Raw genomic sequence first — 17,015 nt, forward strand, 5'->3', positions numbered from 1 at the left:
TTTCTCATCACTTCTCTATCAGAAAGGAAAGACTTTCATCCCAAAGAAATCCAACCTTTCCCAGCACCTGGGAAGGCAGCACAGTGGTAGTGTAATACTGACACCCAGTGGATGAAAAAACGCACTGTCACTGTCCAACTTGGTCCCGTTTTTGGATGGGATTGGTAGTGGGGAGGTATGAAAAAACAGGAAGAACTATTTTGTTCCTAAGCATTTGGGCTTTATGAGAGCCAGAACCAGTCTGGCAGCTGTGATGCCTTCCAAATCCACAGGTGAACCTGGGTGGGAACTCCTGAGTCATCCATTATAACTTCAGACAAACCAACAAAATCTGCTTGGTTTCTACAGCTCAAATTTGTTTTGTAGTGTAAAACAGGGATAATGGAGTGTGGTACCTTTTGCTCCTATATGCACACCAAAACCCTGAGCAAAACTTGGGAAGAAACACTCACAAAAGAGACCAATAAGGTGAAAGAGAATTTAAAGAGGGAAATTATTTTATGGGTTTTTTGCTTATGGCAAAGATAAGGTCAGCATCTTGGACAGATCTTTCTCTCCCAAAGTGTGCAACCTGTACTCTTGGTGTATTAGTGATTTCTGCCTACAACATGAAAATTCCATGTGGATAGACAGGATACGGACCGTTCCCACTCATTGAATAAACAATGAGGAAGAGAGGCAAAGTGCATCCAAAAGTTATATTACTAATTCATATTGATTTATACAGAGCCTTTTGTATTCCTTACAGCACCACAGTAACAAGTATGTGCATATCCAGTATGAAATCTTATTCATATTAATGGGGCTCTTTCCCCACCAATCAATGTAAAAATCAATTACCATCACTGAATGGAGAAGCCATCGAAAGATTCACTGCTCTTTACTGACTTGTGTCGCCTGAGTTTGCAGGGATCTTGTCTGCTGTCTGTGCCACCAGCACAGGTGGCTTTGCTGCGCTGGCAGCTGTCCCTCCTGCTGGTGACTAACCTGTGAAGGGCAGAAGACAAGAGCACGTTTTCACCAAACACCCGCAGGCCCGTTTACTAAGGTGACAGGCACATCACACCCCTCGAGTTCTGCGTTCAGCTGCTCCAGGGCTCCGCTGGTCAGGCTGTAACAGGATTCTCCCGAGGAGATCAAATGGAAACTTTGGCTGGCAGCCCTGGGCGAGGTCAGGAAGCGACACTCATCAATGGAACAGCAGCCCTCAAATATGCTGGAGAATGAGATCGAGCATAGAAATTCGGTACAAGGACAACCTCTGGCCCCAGTTTATCCTCCACAGGCTTCTGTTATCCATGCACTCCCTGAGTGCTGTCTCAATGCTCTCTGGCCCTGCTCTTGTACCCTGCTAATCCCTGGTGCCATGCACCCGCTAATTCCTGCTGGTGCACCTCCCGTTTTGTCCTTGCCGTTCTGCGCTCCCGCAGCGCTGCCGCCCGCCCGCCCTGCAGCCCGGGGCTAACAGGGCTGCTCATGGCGGCCTTCACGCCACCTCCCACGGAAGCGTCCCCGGGCCCCCTCCTGCCTCAGCCTCGCACCCACCACCCCCACCCCGCAGCTTCTGGCTGGGCCCACTGCAGAGCTAATGAAGATCAGCGTGTGTTTGTAACGACTGCATTGAGCAATGACGCCGCGGTCACCGCAAATTCCTTCTCCGCGAGTTTTCCCGGTCGCGGGCCCCCGTCACGTGCGCAGCTGCCTGGGCCACGTGGGGAGCGGCGGGCACGCGCCATCACCCCGCCCACCGTCCTCCCTCCAGGGAGATTGACAGTGAAGCCAACCAATCAAAGGCACGGCCCTGCCTTTCCCCACCCCCAGCTCACGGTTGCTGTGTCATCCGGAGGGTGACATAAGGGGGCGGTCGCCAGTTGGCTGCGCAGGCGTTGGATAACGGCCAATGAGCTTCGCGAGCTGCAAGACTGACACATCTCCTGTCCAATAGCTGTCGCGCGTGCACGCGGACGGGCGGGGCGAAGCGAAGATGTCGCTGGGGGCGGCGGGCAGTGTGGCGTTGGTGTGTCGCGGCGCCGCTGAGCGGCCACAGCCGCGGCCATACGCGCTATTGCCTGTGCCCGTCACGACGCCCCGCCCATGCGGCCGGCACACGAGTGCACAAACTGACGTAACCTCGCTTCGGCTGAGGAGGGTCCCAGGGGCCGCCGAGGAGCGCGGCTCGGTGGGCGGGTCTCCGCGTTGTTACGGTGTAACGGGCACATTCGTTCTGTAATGGAGTCGGAGGGTGCGACCCACAGCCCAATCCGTAGGGCGGAAGGGCGGGACAAGTAGAAGAGGGCGCGCGAGTGCCCCATTTAAGGGGCAAATCTCGCACCTAACTGGCAGAGGAAGAAGGGGCGGGAGCCAGTGAGGGATGTGAAGGGGGGCAACGCTAAGCGGTGACAGCCAGCAAATGCAGCCAATCGGCGGGCGTGTAGTGACGCGAGAACCCAATGGAAAGCGCCGAGAGGCGGTGCTCCTCTGTGATTGACATGCGTTCTGGCTAATGGACGGAGAGATCCCCGGGACTCTTCCCAATGGGCAGCGTGAAGGGGCGGAAAGGGGAGCGGAAGGAGAAGACGAGCAGGCAGGACGACCAATCAGCGCGGGGGTCGGCGGGGCGCCGTCCAATGGGCGGTGCGAGGGGCGGTGCGGGGGCGTGTCCCGGTGTGTTTGGGTTCGTGCTCCTCGGGGGAGGGAGAGACGGCGGCGAGGAAAGTTTGGTTTTGGTTTTTTTTTTCCCCCCCCCGGTGGTGTTTTTTTGGCGGCGCCGGCGGAGCGGGGGGGGGTACGCTTTTCGCAGCTTCTTCGCCTTTTGCTTCCTGGGGTTCGTGTTTCCCGGGCGGGCGGAGCCGCCCCCGGCACTGAGAAGAACGGGGGCTCAGCGCACCGCGGCGGCGCCTCGGCGGTGAGTGCGGGACGGGCCCCCCACCTATTCCCCATCCCGGCTCCCGCCGCGGGACTCCCCGGCAGCCCTTCCCGCCCTGCGCACCCTCGCGCCGCCTCTGAGGGGCCTCTGGCGCCGGGCCGCGGTGCCGCGGGGCGGGGGAGGGACGGGGGGGCCGGGCCGGCGGGAGGGGCCCCGAGCGGCGGCTCAAGGGCGCTGCCCCGGCGGCGGCGGAGCGGCCGCTGCTCCCGCCCCGACCCCGCCGAGCGCCTGTCCCGGGGCACAGCCGGGCGAGCGCTGCCCCCTCCTCGCCTCACGTGCGGCCGCCGTGCGCCGCGGCTGCGCCCCGGTGCCCCCACCGCCCCCTCCCGCTCCACACAGGGCCCCGGGGGAGAGCCGCCCGCCCGCCCGCCGGATCACCCAGGCCGGGCAGGAGGTACGGCGGCAGAAACACTCCGAGGGGCCCTGGTGTGGATGGGGAAAAAAAGTGCTGTAGTGTGGGGACAGAGCCGAGGTTGCGTTGGTACCGCTGCAAGCCGCGCTGGATGAGCGGGACGTGATGCTGGTGAAGATGTGTGTGTATATACGATGGGTGGGTGGGAAGAGTGACCGTGTTCAGAGGTGTGTCCTAGGGGGGAAAAAAAGTTTCCCCAGCTGTTTGTAGCAAGATGAGAGGGAATGTTTGTTTCTGGAGACGCTTCGCTGGCTGTGGATAAGCGCTGCTTGCAGCGTGGTATCTTGCAAGCTCAGATCTGCTTCGTGAGAGTGCATGTAGGAGGATCTACTACAGCATACAGCTGAGGCTTGTTGAATAAACCGAAGACTCAACAAAGTGTTTTCCTAGCTAAAGTAGAAATGCTTACTGATGTAAACAGTGCTTGTTTTTCCGTGGTAACGTTTCACTAACCTTATGAACATTTGTTAAAATACCTCTGTGCAAAGTTAACGTTTTTATAATCCATTAATTACTATTTTTAAATCATAACTTGCTGGAGTTCAGCTTACAACCTCTACAAAAGGTACGACGTTGTCGTTGACGTCTACAAACGTTGTCAAGTTTACAACCTCTACCAAAACTGTGACTTTTTCTGCAAATTAGATAGGTAGGTAGGTCTTTAGGGGTTGTATTTGAAAGGTCTGTTTTACCTAGTGTTTTCCAGTAATATCGCCATCCATGTGAATGGATTTTGGAAATTCGTTCCTGCTACAAGTGTTGTAGAGATGATAGCTTTGATTCATAGGGTTATTAAATATGTGCACAAGTTCAAGCAGCTTTGTAGTTAGCTTGTGCACAGTGAAGTTGCTCAGCAATGCCCTCCTCTCCTGCGGTGACTCTCTGAGGGTGCAGATTCCTTGGAATGCGCTCTGGTGAGATGTGAGTGAATGCTCTCATCTGCTGCAATACCCAAGGCCCCGAGCTAAAAGATAAGCTCCAGTTTTTCTACACGAGCCCTGGGTCGTGCAGGGTCTGCTGGGTAGATGTATTTGGGGGGAGGGCTTTGCAGGGGTGACTTTTCACCTGAGTTTTACTGAGTTGCAGATGTAACTAGGCAATTCCCCAGCCAAGAAATCACCCTGCGAAAAGCTGAGGCTGGACATGGGGGAAGGGAGCCCAGAGAGGTGTTAGCTGTGTGTTAGATTTTCTGCTGTGAGGCTTTGGGGCAGTAAGGTACAGGCTCATGTGTCTTAGTAGAGAGTAGGTGAGGTCATCACTAGACATTTGTCCTGTTTTGCTATACTGCATGTGTGCTGATGGGCAAAATGTATATCCTGTAATATGGAAGTCCTGGTAAAAATGCAATGATAAACCAGTCAGTGTCTCTTGATTAGGCAGACTTTTGAATTAATGCATTATTCCAGTTTCTGTATATCTGCAAATTTAGCTAGAGATCCACACTTTCATTTCAATAATAAGTTCAAACGTTTGGACATAGAAGTCTTGACAAGGCTTTATCTGCCAGTGTTTGTGACAGAATAGTCCAATAAAGCATTTAGGTTGAGTGTATGTTGTGGCTTTGCTTGATGATGCTTGTTTCATTATTAAAACTTGATGTTGGAGGATGACTTCAGAGGAGGAAGCCTCAGGAGAGAATTTTGTGTAACTCTGAGGTAGTGTATTTTACCTTAGATCTGCCTCCTATCATAGCAAGTAAGAGATTAGGAATTAATTTTTTGCAGAATAATGCATAATAAAAATCATATGTAGAGATAGCTGCATCTAGAACAGAATAGCTGCAGCTAGAATGCTGGAAAGAATTGAAGGACTGCTATAAAAATAGTAATTTGAAAATATGTTCAAGTGGGGTTTGTTCTCTGGGGTTTTTGAGTGATTTTTTTTTCCCTATGGCGAAGCTGGTGTTCTTCTGCTCACAGAAGAGATTGGATTTACAATTAAGCAGTAGGAACTGGAGATCATAGAAGAAGTCTAAGAAGCTTAGTTATTGACTTGAATGAGTTTATTAATAGTCTGCTTAATGGTTTGGTTACTCTATTTCCATTTTCTGCAAAATGCTTGGATGCAGTCTGTTCTAGTCACTTACTGCCATTATTGTGTTTATTTTCTTGGAAACCTTTATACATAAATATTGTCTGCTTTGTGCAGTAATAAAAACTAACAGTCATTTTCCAGTTTCTTTGCAATGGCTTTCCTCAGTCATTGCTCATAGTGCTGCTATCAGATTCACAAATTCTGCAATACTTCTGCTTACAGCATTCCTAGCATTTTACAGCTATTCAGTTCTTTATCATTAGTTGTTCTTCTTCACTCAGCTTTAACTTGTGTGTAGTTTGGGTCAGTAGATGAGTTTTTGTGAAGAACTGGCCTTGTTTGTTTTCACACGATAAATTAAGCGTGTTTAACACATAGATAAAGGAGGGAAGTACCTGATACTAGCACATATGTACCACTGGTTTTCTTTAGAACTAAAAGTTTTCCGTCACCTTTGCTTATAAAATGTGTTTACTCTGGATTTGCTTTTAATGGTCTGTTTCTTCCATTTTCAGAAATTTTAATAATGAAATGTTTCACTGTCCTAGGGAAAGAATAGCAAGGGAATGTCTGTCTTCAGTTCTAATTGCAAGAACCTAGCACAGAGGTGTTGAGCAGACAGTAACATGCATTTCTAATGGTTTGACCAGTTGTGGTAGAAAAATACATGTATTCTTCCTAACAGTCTTCCTGAGCTTAGCATTTACTGTCTTTCTCCTATTTCAGATAAAACATATATGGTAAGGTTACTTGTTCTTGATAGCAAACAGAGTGTGGAATATGGACTGAAGAATTCAAGTTAATTTCTTGTGAATCCAAACAAAACTTTTGGCTACTATGTGCTAATAAAACTAGGGGCGCATTTTGGTACTTGGGCCAGCTGTCACTGTCAGACAAGTCGTCCCTGCTGGTATTTCAGCTTGCGAGGTGACCGGGGTGAGAGTAATCAGGATATTCTGACTGCTGTTCCCTGGCCCTTTCAGCGAATAATAAAACTCTTATGCTTCCTTACGTTTCTCTTCTGCTTGTGCCTTCTTTGTGTTGCACTTCTACTCATTATTTTTTATTTCTTCAGGGGAGTAAACATGCTTTGCTGGAAGGCGTTGGTGTCACTTATTTTTTCTCCTTTAGAGCAGTAGGCAGTGAGTATGTTAAATTTGTTTTTTCCCTTTGCCTTCTTATAGCGGTTAGAGGGAGAGAGTGTTTTTACACTTATTATGGTTTGCATCATGTTGTAGGGGAATGTTCTGAGGTTTTGAAGTTTTCATCAGCGTGAGGGTTGTGGTTGGAGTTTGGATGTTCTCCGTGTTTACCATGCAGTGAGCTATGGAGATGACCTTTTCCAGTTTCAGCTAGTCAGTACGGATTGCGTTTCTGGGCCCTGCCAGCTTTAGTAGTTCTGAAATTGGATATCGTGCATGTATTTCCTGATTTAATGTCTGTGGATCAGAAAAAACTCAATAGTTCCTCTGTGAGAAAATCTGGGAAGCAAGTTAATGTTCTATCTGAGACTTAGCACTGTTTAAAGTTTTTAAAATATCTACTTAAAAAAGTAAAATGGACCTGAAAGCAGCTCTTAGCTAGTTTAGCTTTTAAGTCTGTGGAGTAACATCAGGAGAAATGGGAGGTATCATAAGGCAGCACTTGTGCTGTGTACTACAGGATACAGGTCATAATAAATGTGTAAAAAATAACCTGGAAGTTGGTATATTCTGACCATGTTAGACAGAAGATGGGAGGCTGGAAAGCTAATTAGCAGATGAAAGGATAAGAAGCAAAGTTGCAAAACAAAGAGTTGATAATTTTAGATAGGCTGACAGAGGATTAGTCAAAAGGCGATACAACGATATCATGTTGCTTGTATAAGGGGAAGTCCTCTAATCCATCTAAATGAGTAATGAAGTAAAAGTCATTGATGTTTTTACTTGCATTTAATTTCTATACTTTTATCATGACTCTTGACAGTGTCATAAAAAGTGCTATAAAGAAAAACAACCTGGCAGAATTTTTCAGTAGTGTATTGGGTTTTTCGTTAGTAAAGTCTGTTCTGTAACAGCAGAAATTTACTACCCTTTGATTTGGTAGTAGTCTACAAAGAACATAGTTTTTGCAAATACTGTTGGCTTTCTTCTGGTAAGTTTGAAGATTTTTCAGATTCTGAAAAATCAGCCTCTGTTTTGCTTGTTGGAAATGCTTCTTCCTGTTCCTCCGATCCTCTTGTATCCTAGGGTTGCAGGGGTTTTTTTTCCTACTCAAGTCCCTCCTATTTTCTTACCACAAGCACTTAGTTGTACCTGCAGTTCTCTTATGTGTTGTTCACGTGGCAAAAGCAGACTTTGTGAGAGAATTTCACTAGTTAAATTAAATGTATGATTTTAAGTCCAGAAGCTGAATGTTTGGAAAGGTTTTTGCTGCCCTTCTTGTTTTAGGACTTGTCTGATAGGTCTCCACATGGTCAGAGCTAAGGAACTGCTGGGCTGTTCCATGGCAATCCCATCACCAACTTCCCTGGCCCTGTGACCTCTCTGCATAAGTCTCACAGCAGTACCACATGAGTGGCAGGAGAGATAGGAAACCCACCTCTGGGAAATAGAAGGAACTCTTCAAGGACTTGCCAGTCTACTGTGGATAAATCTATTTTGGCCTTAGGGTGATCCACCAAGGATAATTGGTGTAGATCCTCTCATCTCACTGCTTCTTACAGCCAAGAGATACAAATTACTCAGCACTGGTGTCAGTGACCTCGAGTTAGGAACTTCAGTGTTTAGGAGCTGAAGAGAGCCAGGTTTTAACCCGTGTTTGAAGGTTCTTTCCTGGACATTTGGGAACCTTTTAGCTCTCTCCTGGCACATTTGGGGATCCTTAGAAATAATCTGATGTCTCTTTCTGGAGAAGATGTACACAGAGTGCATTTTCTTATTACAGCTGAGAGTATATTCTGCTTTTTACACAACAGTACAGTAACTTTGTGATTTAAAAGCTTTTCCAGAAGTTAGATTTTGTAGATTAAATTGCCTACACACTCACTCACTTTACAACTATAGTGAAACACTATTTCAAACCTCTGAGGTTTCTGTTGCTTGCACACTGACTTGAGAAACAGTAAGTTAATAGTATTAGAGGGTGCAGCTAGCATGAGGAATGATGAGGAACTTGGGGAAAAGGGCTAGGATAATATTTTGATTTAAAAATTTGCCTCTGAGATAGAGGAAGAGAATGTGTCCCCTCACCCCAGCTTCTTACAAAGATCAAAATATACTTCAGAACAAATTATGATCCATCCTTGATCTGAAGCAGCCCAAAATCCCTTTAAGAGAGAAGGCCATAATACATATTGCTCTAAATAGTTGCTTTAAAGCATTTTCATCTACTTTTATGGGGTTTAGTATCTTTGCTTGGGACTCTCTCTGGGATTTTTATGTATTGAGATTTTTCCTGGATGTATTAGTGTTATTATAACAGCATTCTTACATTGCTGTAAATATAGCAGTTTCACTCTGTGTTGGGAATGTGTTTATTCTGATAATGATGTTTGGGGGTTTTATTTTCAAGGTTTTGTTTGTTTTTTAAGTTCCACTTAACTGCTTCAAGTAAGGAGCTAAAAAAAGAGTGCTTTGGCACCAGTGTGTGTCTATGCAGGATATTTTACTGTTACAACCACTGTAATTTAAATTCTTATCCTTCCATATGTATTTGGATTCTGAGAAAATTTTTTTTTAAAATTAAATTTTTGGTATTTTTGTTTGTCAAATGGCTGAGATTCTGCATTATCAGGTTTGAGTTGTGTTGTATCAGATGCCTATTCTGACAAATTAAAATGCAGATGAGTCTTCTTTTGAAGAGAACAAAAATGAGAGTCAAGCCACAGTGCTTATTTGTGACTGTTCATTAAGATTCATACCATTTTTCATTGACACTGCAAAAAAAAAAAATCAATACTTAATATTTTCTCACATTTGAAATGGATTCTCACATTTAAAATGGATCTTGTCTTTACTATTCCCTATAATACTATAGTATTTCCCTGCCCCTCATAACAAGTGACTTTTTTTGATGATTTCCTACAGGCTCAGCTCATCTTTTTCCTATCCCTTCAAGGCAAGGTGCAATAGTAAAGCTAAAATTGAGTTTTGATTATTATAGCTGTGCTTTTTGCTTAGATAAATGTTTGGGTGCTTCAGGATCTGCTTGTCTACTTTCTGCAGCTGGTGTGGTGGCAGCCTGAAGAACAGGTGTAGATTTTAGTTGGTGTTCAGTGTTTCTGTTATATTTAATAAAAGCTTAGGGGAAGTTGCCTGTGTTTCTGATGGCACTCACTTTGATAAATGGTACTTGAAAGGGGGAAGATGTATTTTATTGCAAAGCTAGGCTTTTCCACACATTTTTTAAACTCCATAGGTGTTGTAGATTAGTTGCCCATAATTTTGTTTGCTTGGCCGTTTTAATTTTTAGAGTACTCAGAGGCACAACCAGAACTGGCTGATAATACTTTCATTTGTTGGAAGTTAACTGCTCTGGTTCCTTCATATTCAAAGTCCAACTTTCTCTTCCATGGCAATTTATGTATTGTGGAAAAAGCTTCATATTGAGAGAAGCTTCCTGTTGATTGTAAACTGAGTTAGACTGTGGAGAAAACAGATAGAAGTCCCATTGTATCAAATACTTTTTAACATTGTCTAATAAGCAAAGGAAAATGCTCCTGACAGTGTTACATTGTGGTGGCCTGAGGGCAAGAATACAGTGACATAACCAGTCCCTTCCCTCTCCAGCCCTAACCCTGCACTTAACCAATGCTGGATCGTGTTGCTTTCACCAGTTGAAGGTAACTAGATAAACTGGTGCTGCCTTGTGTGTGGGGACTGTGTATCAGCTTATCTCACCCCTGCCACAGCTGGGTACGTAAGTAAACTGAAAGTAACTTCAGTCTTTCGAAGTTCGGACAAAAAATAACCGAGGTTTTGTGTTACTGCATTTCAAATTTAATAAAGGATGGACAAAAAGTAACATGTAAGTGAAGCACATTCAAAACTAGGAGCAACTTTCACGAGCTGGGTTTTTAAATGTGGTGTGAGAGCTTGACAGTGACAATCAGTTGTCATGTAGTTCAAGTAGGTAGCCTAAAGGCAGACTTTTTGGTTGCAATAGTAAACTGGGTTACTTTGCTTTTAAATGCCACTTTCAGAGGAAATAAGATGCGATAGTTGAAGAATCTTTTTGTGCCAAAAAACTGAACATTTAGGGCCCTGACCTCACACATAGTTGAGTGTGTCTGAAGCTCTTCTTGCAAGTAGTTCCAGATTCAGTAGTACTAACTAAACATGTTCTGCAAAGATTGCAGTGTTGAGGACTAGCATTGTATCAGTAATAATTTGCATTGTGTTTTTAAATTTATAAATTAGCCATAAGAATGAGTGTGTTGCCTCACTTCTTTGAAGAAAAAGCTTTGTTGAATATAAAACAGATTTTTGAAAATTAGCTTCCTGTTCCTTTCTTAGGTGCCGAAATAGCTGAAAAGTACAATTCAGACTGATGTCACGCTATAAATATTGATGAAGTTCTATTTGGCAGCTGGTTATGTTCAAAGTTGGTGTTTGCAATTATAGTTTAGAATTATTTGCTTAACAGCTCAGCATTTGTTTTCTTTGACAATAATAGTGCTGAGATCTTGGACTTCTCTGCATGTATAATCATGTTAGTGAGAAGTCATAATGTCCTTGTATAAGAGAACCTCTCTGTTATTAATCATTAGAAGTGAGATAAATATGGAACATTATTTTGGAAAATTTCAGGGTGTAAGCTAGAAAAGAGTGAAGTTTAAAAAGCAGAAAAAGCAGATTGTGACTTAAGCTTCATTCTCCATCACAATCCCCTGGCCTTCCTCCTGGCCATGTCCTGGCTCAGGCTGGCCGTAATCCTCTGCCCGAGGCTGTGTCACAGGACGCAGTGCCGGACCCAGAGCCTTTCTCTGCAGCAGGGGATGCCAGTTCTCTGCCTCCGTGCCTGCTGGAGGACTTAGCGCTGGTATTGCCATGCTGGTGTGAATTCCTTAACCACACAGCTCTTCTTGTAAAGCAAACAAAGCTAAAGGATAGTTTTAACCTAGGAAACTTCCATACTCTTCTAATTAAATCCAGGAAGATTGTGAGAATTAGGTAGTTTAAAAGGTACAGTATCTTCCAGTCCTGTCCTGCATGTGAATGATTTTCAGTAATGTTGTCTTTAGCTCTTGTAATTGCTGCTGTCAGTGAATAAGCACCATTCCCCCTTTCCTCTGCACAAGGCTGCTTACCACTTTATCAGTTTTAATTTAGTTACTGCTGCTGGGTTTGATAAACATACTGCAGTGTGGGGCTTGAGGAGTGTTACTGGGGGTTCAAAAGGAAACCTTCGATCTTGAGTTGACTTTAGTGGTATGAATAATCTGACAGGATGATTCTCTTGGGATTATCAGCAGTAAAGGAGTTATTTATAGCTTTCAGGTTTAAAGTTGAGCTGTTGAGAAGCAGGCTTCTCACTCATCACAACGTTTTGCTTAAGATAGAGAAAAATGCTTTGTGTCTTTGGTCTAATATAACATCCACTCTTCACCTGTCCTTAGAAAACTCTGGTCCTCTGTATTCTGAAGACTTTGTCACTTTGCAAATGCCCCGAAATAAACACTTGTTTGTTTGTTTTTTAAATCATAATTTGTTTCCAACTTGGCAAAACTAATCTCTTGAGTGGGTTAAACTTTGATGTGGAGTGTAAAAAGCAGCTGGTATTCTCAACTCACTGTGTTTTAATTCCTTGCTGCTCCAGGTATCACCATAACTCTTACTGTGATGCTGGCTGTCCAGAAGATGCCATCAGTCAGTTAAACACAGTACTCCCAACAACCTCAGTTTGATAGCTTCCATAAATGATGTGGTGCAGAGTGTTGAAGGCCTTGAAGAGAAAAAGTAGAAATAATTTTGAGGGTGTTTTGTTACATATGTATATTGTATCTACACACATATACGTGTATATGTACATAAATGTGTGTGTATATATGCTTCAGTGACAGTGAAAATACAGGGTGGAACACAGCACAAAGGACTTTGGAAAACTTAACCACTTGGCAGCCTTTGGCTGATTGTAGTTGGGATGTAATCTTGATGACAGTTGAGAAGTGATGTGTAGTGTATGTAGTGTACAGTAGGTTGCTGTAGCAAAGTGAGGACAAATACCTTTTATGTTCACTGCAATCTTTAATGGATTCTTTAGCCTAACTGGTACGAGCAGAAAAGAAGTGAGGTTTGTGCTGCTTTGTACAGTAGAAAGTGGCAAAATGTGTAAGCAAAGCATTTTTCTAAATAAGCTTTTCTGTTTGCTTTTCCTTAACTGGGAGGAGAAACATTTAGCACCTTAAATGTTGTTTATGTAAATGGTTTGGAACACTGGGAAGGTGATGATGAAGTATTCTGTCCTTATGTTTCAAGACTGTCTTTAGACTCAAAGGCTAGAGCCAGGATTTTCTAAACTGAAAGTCTGATTTAGGACCATTTGAGAAGTATCCCTTTGCATGTTTCACATGTCTCCCTTAACAATGAATCAAAAAGGGTGACATTGTTTAATGAGAAAAAACTACAAATTCATTAATGATTGGATTTGCTTGAGCAGATCACGTTCTGTAGTTGTCCTTTTTAAACCCCATGACATCTTCAGGAGCACTCCATTTTATGAAATGGTTTGTATTTGAATTGTTCATGTTAAAGGATTTAAGTGCTGTGAAATGAGACTTGTGTTTTGTTCATATAGGTTTTTAACTTCTTTTTGGTCCTTCTGTTCTCATGTTACTTTGGAAGAGCAGTACAGAGTAATGTATCTATTCCAAGTTACAGCTATTTATCTTGTTAAAAGTACTTGTGTCATATTTACATGAACAGCTGAAACATTTTCCATATGTTACCAAAAACATCAGTGCAAAGAATTAAATACAGAACAAAAGATGAAGTTGTGCAGCCAATACTAAATCAAACATAACGGACACCCTTTCTCATGTCATGTTTTGCTGTAGAACACCATAGTGATTTTGTGGGATATGGGACTGCCCTTCCTGAATATTCCTCTGGATTTTTTTCCGTGAGAGATTGAGGATTTCTGCCTTTTCCCATTCCTCCCAGCTGCTTTGTTTAGAGTGATATCTTTAGTTCGTTTTCCCTTGAAGTACTAATCCTTCCTGGATTTCCTTCCACCTAAGTAATGCAAAGAGATTGTTCTAAACCATGTGAAATAAAGAGGTTGCAAATCCTCCTCTCAAACTCCAGTAATATCTCTCCTTCTACCAAATTACTTGGTTACAAGTTATGTTTCCATCTTCAGCCTTGAAAAGTGAAGTGGAGAATTACCATCACAGTGAGACCTGGGTTGTCCTGGGTAATTTTTATAGTAAATCATGACTTGCACTGCTGCTGTGCTGTGGATGAAAAACCATGAAATATTTCTGTGTTGTTTTGAAGTTGTGAATGACTTGAAGCCAACTTCCCATATCCTAATTGAGTATGGGATCTTTTTCTTTATTTACGTCAGCAGCTGGTTTTTGTAGGATGATGTTTTAAGACATCTTGAGGCCTTTTGAGCAGAGTGTGCTCTTGGTTGCTTTATCAGAATCACCCCACAGCATAAATCAGAACCAAGTTCAAAATTAACGTTTGCATCTGTAAAACCTTCACTCACTAGCAAAGGGACAGGTAAACCACAGTGGCAGGTAAGACACTCTTTTGTCACCAAATGTATTTCCTAGTCAGAAATTGTTTGAATGGAAGTCATGCCCAGAAAGCTCTTAGTTAATGCTAGAAGATCAGGAAAAAAAATTAACTCAGTTTATGGCAGTTAGTCCAATGACAGGAATGCTTTGTTCCTAAATAATGCTGCACATTAAGGAGTAGTATGATGCAGTGAATTTAGAAAAGCACCATTTGTTCATATCTCCTACAACAAAGCTGAATAATGGCAACTGGAATAATTTAGATTTTAGTGATGTTGACTTGGATGTATAATGGTAAACTGATGGTTCTGGACTTCTTTTGATTCCTGGAACTTGGTTATGTTTTACAAAACCAAAACTGAAGTATTTAATACTAGCTGTGCATGATTTGAAATGGGCATGATTGTAAGCCAGTGTAGTGCTGCTATGTTACTCTTTCAAAATAGGATTAAATACCTGACAATTGGTAGGTATGGGATTCATTTTTACACATAATATTTAATATTCAGGAGTTAATGTAGGATTATGTAATCTCTTCCCTTGACTGCAAGGAAGCACGCTTATGTGTGTTCTCTCAGTTCCTGTACAAGAAACCAGTTTCACTGCATGTTTTTCCCAGTTGTGAAGAGAAATTATGCTTCTAGAGCCTCCTACTGTTCTGTTTTATCTCATAGTCAGTAGGAGATTCTCTTACACATGCTACCAGTGTTTACTGTTTTTCCACATTTGGATGTGAGGTTGTGGGGAGAATTTTAAGAAAATATTTTCCTGATGGCAGCCTATTCCTTTGATTTCTGTGCACCTAGGTTTGCTGAGCTTTGGAGACAGCTGACTTTTGTTTTTATATTTGTTTTAAATTTACTAATGGCCACAGTTGATTGATGTTTTAATTTTTTTTGTCTCCTTTTAGGGTTTTATTTTTGCACTGAATGTAGCCAGGACGGATCCTTGTGGGCTTTGGCAGCCCTTGGAAACTGTCAAAGGTAAAAATCAACCAAAGCTCAATATTGTGATCTTGAAAGTTGGAGGTGAGAAGAGCAATAGCCTATGCTGGTTCTTAAGATACTGTAGGATGTAGACCTGTGTTCATGTGCTTTCTAGTGTGTTATTTCCTGTGGGTTTGTGTGTGAAGTTTGTGTTACTGCCTGATGTGATTTGTTTCTGTAAGCTGAAGTTGATATGTGTGATGTATCACTTTCTTTAAAAATTAGTTAATTTATGTTGGGATTTTTTAACTCACTGGAATTGGGAAGTGATTATTTCCTGTAAGCAATAAAGTTATAGTCAAAGGTTTTCTATCTTCTAAATGCTCTTGCTTGCAGAACAACTTGCATTTAAAGTGACAAAAAATTTAACATCTTCTGTACGTTAAATTTTATGTTGCCTTTGTACATTCTTAACAGACTCAGTGAAGTACAATGCTTTAGCAATTAAATCCAATATGGTTGGATCAGGTGTTAAAAATGAACATTTTGTCTGTACCTAGAGGCTGGTGTGTCGATACAATTGTGTCAGACAAGCACAGTCTCATTTAAGACACTGTTCAGTCAAGTAGTGCCTTGTTCTAGCTGCTCTTGTTTCAAGTGTGCCATGTACATGAGATCACTGCCTTGGGAGAGCACTGGTGTGCCTGCTTTGCTTTGTGACAGAGTTTGGGACCTGCCTTCCATTTCTCCTAAATGTCTGTAGTGGTGACATTTGGTGCAGCCTTACTGTCCTTCAGGGGGCTTCTAGTGGGCCATATCCACTTTAGACTTGGGAATTCACAGGAATCACGATTGGCTGTACATTAATAAGTGCTTCTCTCACAGCTGCACTCTTTAGAAACTTGAAGTACATTTTTTCTTCATTATCTGATGAAGAATGGATTTTCTCTTTAATCCATATTTGATTCCTGCTGCCAATCTATAAAAAAAAGTGTTGCTGCATGAAATACCCTTGAATTAGACAAGGTATTTAGTCCCAGTGATGCCTGGTTGATGAAACCAAATTTGAAATCGTTGAAATTCCAGCTCTCTCTTGCTGTTGAGAACTTTGTATTTTTCTAAGCTGGACCCTTCTACACAGAGGGAAAATTAGGCCTAGAGGAAGTACCTTATTTACTAGCATTGGTTTTCAGGGATTTATAACTATATGGAAATTTTGTTCAGGTTTTGCTTGCCAGAGTGTGTTAGAATGCAGTAGTGCAGGATGGTATCCATAAGGACACTGCTTACCCTGAGTGGCTGATAACTGCATTTAATCTCTCATGCTGCATGCTGATCCCAGTGAACAAAACAAATACATCTTTGCTGAAGAAAGACATGGAGCAAAAATAGGACTAAAATCTAATTGGATTATCCCAAAACCATACTGTTTAATGGCAGGACAGTATTGCAGTAGACATTAAAGTTGGTAAGAAATCCTGCTTGGTTCATATTAATGAATGTTTTAACCTTTGAGAATAGATTCTCATCACTATATTACATTTAAAGAGTTAAATAAAAGTTGTTCCTAAGTTTGGATGTGCATTTGCTACATCATATGTGGGCATACCAGTGCATTGCTATTTGTCAGGCCTTCCTCGGTGTTACCTTACTCCAGCTGAAGTTAGTTAATTTTTCTGAAGGATATCAGGTATAAAAAATTGAGGGATTTCAGTCCCACTTCAAGTAGTTTGGGTGGATATATGTAAGGGTAGAAAAAGATTATCTTACTTTTGACCTTTTCCAGGAGTGACTTTCTTGATAGGTGCTGGATCTGAAAATCTAAATGGGCTGTCTATGAACTTTCTTTTTATCACCTGGGAACTTGACATATCACATTAAATATTGAATATAAGTAAACAAATGCCTTTAGGCTTTTGGCATTTTCCTGATCCTACAGGATGCTAGTACAAATTCTTACTTCCCATCCTTCCTCCATGTATAAAATAAATG

At 42.6% G+C, this 17,015-nt stretch overlaps 1 protein-coding gene across 4 annotated transcripts in view; it reads left to right on the plus strand.

Moving 5' to 3' along the window:
- The first annotated feature begins 2,823 nt into the window (after positions 1-2,823).
- Positions 2,824-17,015, plus strand: part of TNRC6B (trinucleotide repeat containing adaptor 6B) — a 119,395-nt gene continuing 105,203 nt past the window's right edge. For all 4 annotated transcript variants that reach the window (XM_058022896.1, XM_058022899.1, XM_058022900.1 and 1 more), the window contains exons 1-2: positions 2,824-2,905; positions 15,008-15,080. The gene's annotated coding sequence lies outside the window, so the exon portion shown is untranslated. The remainder of the gene's footprint in view (positions 2,906-15,007; positions 15,081-17,015) is intronic.

Source organism: Melospiza georgiana, chromosome 4 (genome assembly GCF_028018845.1).
Source record: "Melospiza georgiana isolate bMelGeo1 chromosome 4, bMelGeo1.pri, whole genome shotgun sequence".
In the NCBI taxonomy this organism is placed as follows: domain Eukaryota; kingdom Metazoa; phylum Chordata; class Aves; order Passeriformes; family Passerellidae; genus Melospiza; species Melospiza georgiana.